Here is a 7,178-nt window from a genome sequence, read left to right as displayed (position 1 = left end):
TCATTTCTTATATAAAGTAAATATCATGATTGTTTATATTTTCATAAATCCATATTAATCATTAATTAATCAAGTCTTATTAAAATTTTATCATCTGAGTTCATTAAATAAATTAACTTGAATCTTAAATAATATAATCTCGAGTTTATATGTATGTATATAAATTTATTATGCACATACACAAATTACATGTGTGCACACAAACACATATAACCACACATACTCACAAACACACTTATGTAAACACAAATCTATAAAATTAAACTCACAACAATAATTCAAGCTATATCTATCATATTTGGATGATGATTCATTTTTACTTAAGATGTTCTTATTACAAAATTAAAATAATACTAAGAAAAAATTGTAAAAATGAAGTTATACGAGTTTATACAAGCTTATCCGAGTCTATCCGAATCGAGCCGAGTTTATACGAGTATGTCTCGTTTAATATTCGAATATATTATTGTGTTCACGAACGGCTCATTTATTATTCAAGCCGAGACCGAATCGAGTTTAACCGAACCGAATCGAGCCGAGCTGACGAGTGGCCGAGCTCATCTTACACCCCTAATGATAAACAATAGATTAAGGCTCTTCGAGAGGCCTATCTCTCATACAAACCATGGGCTCTTCGAGAGGCCCGAGCTCTCCAAGAAATCTAAGACTCAATATTCTCTCTTCATGCCTTCCTTCTCCATTCTTAGGGTTCTTATAGGATAGTACCTTCTAGAGCCTTCTGCCACCTCATTCCCCTTCTAGAGCCTTTATGCTAACAGAATATAGTTAGCTCACTAGATACCTCCAACTCACTACCCTTCTAGAATACCCCTTACAATATGCTACCGGGTGATGTATGTTGAAGAGCAGTAACAACAAATTCCTAATCATTTTTTTTAATTAAGGAAATCAAACTATATTATTTATCACTATAAAAAACACTTCACAATAAATTTTTTTTTTTTTTTTATATTGTTAAAATAATATTTTTGACCTTTTACTTTTTCTTTTTTTCTTTTTACTTTATTCCATAAGTTTCTGCATCTTTTTACCTCTTCTTCTTTTAAGCCATTGATGCCATATCTTTTTCTTTTTCTTTGTCTTTTTTTCTTCTAGCTCTCTCACCTCCGTCTTCTTCTCCCTCTCGCCTGTCTCTCTTCTTCTTCTTCTTCTTCTTCTTCTTTTTTTTTTTTTTTTTTTTTTTCATAAAATATTTTCTTCTCTCTCTCTCGTCTCCATCTTCTTTCTATTTCGTCTATCTATTTTTCTTCTTTCTTCCATAAACTCTTCTCTCTCTCTCTCTCTCTCTCTCTCTCTCTCTCTTGTCTGCATCTTCTTTTTTACCCAATCGCTCCCCTGTTCTTTGTTCTTCGTTTGTTCTTTTGTTCACTCATCTGTTGTTGATTTAGAATGAGAGAGGACAGAGGCGTGAAGGGAATAGCGTCGTTGTCCATCTTTGTCCATCTCCGCCAACGGCATCAGAAGCTTCAAGGAGGAGGAAGGGGATGTTGTGGGAGTTGAGGTGGGTGGCGGCGGCAAGACCCGCAAGGAGAGAGGTTGAGGACGACTAAATGAGAGAGGACAGAGAGAGTTGTTTTTTGAGGTTTAGGATGCATGAAGGAGAGAGGAGAGAGAAACGTTTTTTTTTTTATTATTTATTATTATTATTATTATTATTATTATTATTATTATTATTATTATTATTATTATTGTGTAGTACCGTATCTTTCCAACCACCTAAAATAAGATAATTGCTATGTCTTATTTTTTTATTTATTTTTGACTTTTTTCAAATTTTCTCTATTTTAGAAAAGAAAAATATTTATAAGGCATTTGTTACTAATGCACTAAGAGATATTAGGTTAGGGCCCTTTAGACTTTAGAGTGTAAGGGATATAATTATAATAATTGTGTTTGGGATCTGTTGGGCTGAATAGTTAAGCAATTAATAAATAAGGGACTTATAAAAGCCCAAAATATCAGTTAGTGAGGTTATTAGAAGTGTTAAAGTGTTTCTCAAAATTGCGTAATCTTATAGCTTTTATGGGTTAGCTCGAATCATCCATTCTTGATGCTTCGAGATCAGATTGCTCCAAAGAAGCACGAAAGTTACAAACAAAATGCTAATCATATAAGGTCTAAAAGAGACCCTCCAGCCAATGTTTTATGTGCAAAATACGTGTAGGAAAAGATCTACGAAAAGTCTCTTACTTTGACTATATATGTTGATTTCCGTCGTTTATTTGAAATGAAAAAGAATCTATCCAGACTTATTATTTTTAATTTTTTTTGAACCAGTATCTATCAAGACTATTCAACCGAGACTGTCCTGATTCTTACTTGATTTTATCTACTACTCATCTCTTTCGTCTTATTTGATAAAATATTTTTAGTTTATATTAAACATTAATGAGTAAGGGTTCGAAACTCCAGGTGTACAATTCGAAGAATAATTTCTTTTTTTAAAAAAAAAAAAAAAATACTCATGAGCTTTAATATATTCACACACATTTCATTCTGTATTTTATGACAAGAGAATTAAGACAAAGAGAGGGCCCCTAGGCCTTGCTTCTTGACTAAGAGAGTTGGAAATATATTAAAATATGGGATTTGAGTGTTTCTTATCTTTTTTTTTTTTGTATTGTATTTCATTAATTGAATTTTTCCTAACTTGTGGATTTAAGTATCTTTGTTGAACAACGTAAATATTATGTCTCTTATATATTATTCTTTTATTTATCTACTTTTCTATCATCGTTCCAAGATTTAAATTTATCAGAACACCATATGAGACAAATATTTATAAAAAATAATTGTAATGGCAGGATGATATGCAAAGAAACAGGGTTGTGGGCAATGATGCTATGCAATAATGATGAAACAATCAGGTAAAATCTTTATTAAATTAATCCAAAAAATATGCCTACTTTTCAGCCTGACACCCCAAAAACAATATTTAAGAGGGAGGTCGTATATGATTGAGAAGCAAAACGACGTGGCCCAGCAAAAAAAGGTGGGGGAGAGGCTACATGACGTGAGATTTCTGTCATTGTAGATTATTTAGATAGGGCATTTGAACAAGACTAGTCACCCCATGATATCATTACAAAAGAAGGGAAGATAATGATCTCATAGAAGCAATGGAAACAGGAGGGGAACTGAGCAGAGCAGAACCATTGAGCATAGAACAAGGCCAAACAAAGGGCAGTGAAAATCATAAGTATGGTCTTACTTCTGCTCATACCACAGACCATGGTATGTTTGCTCTCTTTCTTCACAAATTGCAGTCTTTCAAATTCCACTGTCTTTGTATTGTTCATGTTTAGTTATAAAAGACTATATTGAAAGTCAGAAAGGCATCTGGGTTTTGTTTCTGCTTCATGAGTGAAGGCCTTAACTACTGGACGCCTAACTATTAATTGGTATGAATTTATAGATTCATGGCAACAAGTGGGATTGCTGCTAGTGACAAGCTTCAACTGCGGATGGATACTCAGTTTTTCAAATCTCATGTTGGTGCCTTTGGGTTGGACATGGGGTATCATATGCCTATTTGTTGTGGGGCTCTATTCTGCCTATGCTAACTGGCTCTTGGCAGGATTTCACTTCATTGATGGCCAGAGGTTCATTAGATACAGAGATCTTATGGGCTATCTTTTTGGTGAGTTTTACCACATACCAACAGAAATGCAATGGGACAGACGTGTGTACGTCATGTTTGTCTGAGAGTCAAATAGAAGTAGATTAATTATTTGCCTCTTTGTTTTCTAAGGCAGAGAAATGTATTACATCACTTGGGTTCTCAATATTTGACCCTTCTTCTTGCAAACATGGGTTTCATTCTCCTCGGCGGTAAAGCACTAAAGGTATATTTAAATAATTTCAGATAGTAAGAAGTAAAAATGCAAATAGGGGTGGATATTTGCCTCTTCTTGTGTACTAAAGCACCTAATATTCCAGGCGATCAATTCAGAATTTAGTGACTCACCCTTGAGGCTCCAATATTTCATCATCATCACCGGAGCAGCCTACTTCATGTTTGCATTTGCTATTCCAACACTGTCTGCGATGAGAAGTTGGCTTGGAGTCTCTACCATCCTCACTTTCACTTACATCGCCATACTTCTGTTGGTATTAGTTCATGATGGTACAGATATCCTTTGCTTTCAACCTCTTTCCTCTTCAAAATTATTGAGTACTCCTGTACCAGTTATGCACATATATATATATACTTCCCCGCTTAACAGTGAATTCATTCTTTTTGAAGGGAAATCTAACAAAAGCAGAGACTATGAGATACCTGGAAGTAAAGTGGGCAAAGTTTTCAATGGCTTTGGTGCAATTTCGGCCATTATTGTTTGCAACACCTCCGGCTTGCTACTAGAAATACAGGTTAATATTACCAAAGACAAATCGTAAAGAGGAAGTTCGTCCAAATATCTCTATAATTTACTTCAATATTTGTTTGTTCACTATGCAGTCAACTTTGCGACAGCCAGCAGTCAAGAACATGAGGAAAGCCTTATATCTACAATATACCGTGGGGCTCATTGTATACTATGGTGTGAGCATCGTAGGGTACTGGGCTTATGGCTCAACGGTATCTGTATACCTTCCTGAAGAGCTAAGCGGTCCTAAATGGGCCAAGGTCGTCATTAATTCTGGTGTCATTCTACAGTCTATAGTCTCCCAGCATGTAAGATTTTTGGTTTCTTTTTAAGATCACGTTCAGATTTATCTACTGTCAGCAGGATATGAATCCCCAGAGCCTTGAACTATGGGAAAATCAAATGGTCTTGACCTATGAAAGTTCTATTTGGAGAGTCTTATCTTTTGTTGAAATATCACCAAGATGATTTTAGCCAGAACATAAAAATTCAAACTCTTATCATTATAAAGCTAAAAGATGGAAGCAATTAATACAACTATATGGAGGACCCTTATGGTTAACTCGATCCTACATATGATTATTCCCTAGTTACTGCTATGACTTACAATGATTTTTCGGCTGAACTCTTGTCGCTTGTTTTGATGATGAACTCAGATGTTTGTCGTACCAATCCATGAGACGCTTGATACTAAGTTCCTAAGGCTCGATGAAAGCATCAATTCGAAAGAAAACATCAAACGTAGATTCCTCCTGCGAGCACTCCTCTTCACATTCAATACATTTGTGACAGCAGCTTTTCCTTTCATGGGGGACTTTGTAAACTTGTTAGGATCATTTACGCTCATACCTATAACCTTTGTCTTCCCAAGCCTGATTTTCCTGAAGGTAATTTATCTATTTGTGCTGCTTTACAAGAAAAATTAAAGATTAGAGGTAAACTCGAATTAAATCGTGTTTGCTTTATCACTTTGACAGGTGAAGGGAAAGGCAGCTAGACTGGAAAAGAAGGTGTGGCACTTGTCCAACATTTTTCTCTTTTCCCTCCTTACAGTAGCAACCACGTCTTCCGCAGTTCGAATAATTATTGAAAACATTCGAGTGTATAATTTCTTTGCAGATACATAAATACATGTAAGTTAATACCATACATGTCTAATTGTCACGGTAGTAATATACTACTATAACAAGTGACTGCAGCAAGGTCCCTTATTTACAGAAAACTTTGCAAGGAACAACCATTTCAAAGTGGCAAATACAATGGAAATGTGTAAACTAATTTTTTCCTTTTTTATTAGAAAATGACCTCCCATGCACAAATCCCTGACACAAGACCAAAAGGATGTTGATGAGTTTACATTTGCCACTAAATTACAACATTTTAAGACCTGGTAGTAGGTTCGTTCTGGAGATGGTATATCACTAGGCAAGACTTCAAAATGCTAGAAATAATAGACAAAAAGAAAATCACATTATTTTCTGAACTAATATTGAAGCCATCTCCAAATCTAACATCCTCTCTAAAGGATCTAATTGAAGCTTTTCCCAGGTTGAAAGTTGAAACAAGTATCTGACCACAAATGTTTAGTACTCAGATCAGAAGCATATGTAAGTCCTAGTCACTAGATCCTCAAATGGATCCTGTCTTGCCCACCAATGGATCGTGTTTTGACAGAAAAACAGTGGGTAATGGCCCTTTCTGCTTTTCATTCACGGCTTCTCCCCACCAATCCATGGTAGGTAAATCTTTTGAGTTTTGAACATCCCAATCAGGCATCATTGTCCTTTAATTTTGCAGAACAACATAATTTTCTGATATCCAAGCACTTAGGACATGAAGCTTTTTTTTTTTTTTTTGGGATGAATAACTTAGGACATGAAGTTTTAGTGAAAGACATCCATATGTTAATCAGGATCATCTACAATTATTTGCACAAATTTGAGAGAATTCGAGCAGATGATTATGAAAAATCACTTATGGGATACACCTGACTGGATAAGCGGTTGGATAGTCCAATTCTTATTTGATCAGGTGGATCTCATAAATGGTTTTTCACAATTATCCGTCCGAATTCTCTCAAATTCGGACAAATAATTATAGACGGGCAGTTCCGCCCCTGAGCTTGTGGGACAGAGTTCCCCCAAAAATTTTTAAAACCTCTAAATTTTTTTAAAAAAATTCTCCTAAATTTTATGTTTTTTTTTTTTTTTTTTTTTTTTTTTTTTTTTTTTTTATATGAGTTCGACCTCCAAAATTAATTTTTTACCCTTAAAGATCTTCATTTTTTAGTTTCGTCCCCCCCTCATTTCAAATTGTGGTTCTACCCCTGATTGTAGATGATCCTAATCCCCATATGCTCCTTAGAGTATTGCATAAAAGTAAGTCTATAAACATGAGAAAAAGGAACCCTGTTACTTTCAAAAATTTTATCTTCTGAGTAACTATGACTAATGGCTTCCCAAGTTGTCTGAAAGCAAGTCATCAGTTTGTAATCTGTGACATTACATGTCGCAATCCAAGAACACGTTGTGCTTCAGTGCCCACAAGACACATGGCATTACCCTGTTCCTACTGATATCATTATTATCTGAGTCCATATCCACAACATGGATTTAGATACATGGCTTTCCATATTAACACCAACATAATACAATATAATAATTAATTAGAAAAAAAAATACAATATAATAATTATCTTAAGAACTTTTACTAAAAAAACAACCTCCAACAAGTAAAACAGAGCATAACTAAACATCAAAATAATTCAAAGCCATATTTGTAATTTAAGAA

At 34.6% G+C, this 7,178-nt stretch overlaps 1 pseudogene; it reads left to right on the top strand.

The window, feature by feature from the left end:
- Positions 1-3,003: 3,003 nt before the first annotated feature.
- LOC133874668 (proline transporter 1-like) lies at positions 3,004-5,648 on the top strand (annotated as a pseudogene).
- The last annotated feature ends 1,530 nt before the right edge of the window (positions 5,649-7,178 follow it).

This window comes from Alnus glutinosa, chromosome 8, assembly GCF_958979055.1.
Source record: "Alnus glutinosa chromosome 8, dhAlnGlut1.1, whole genome shotgun sequence".
Classification (NCBI taxonomy): domain Eukaryota; kingdom Viridiplantae; phylum Streptophyta; class Magnoliopsida; order Fagales; family Betulaceae; genus Alnus; species Alnus glutinosa.
Note: the sequence above shows the minus strand (reverse complement) of the source record. Positions and strands in the feature narration are given on the sequence as shown.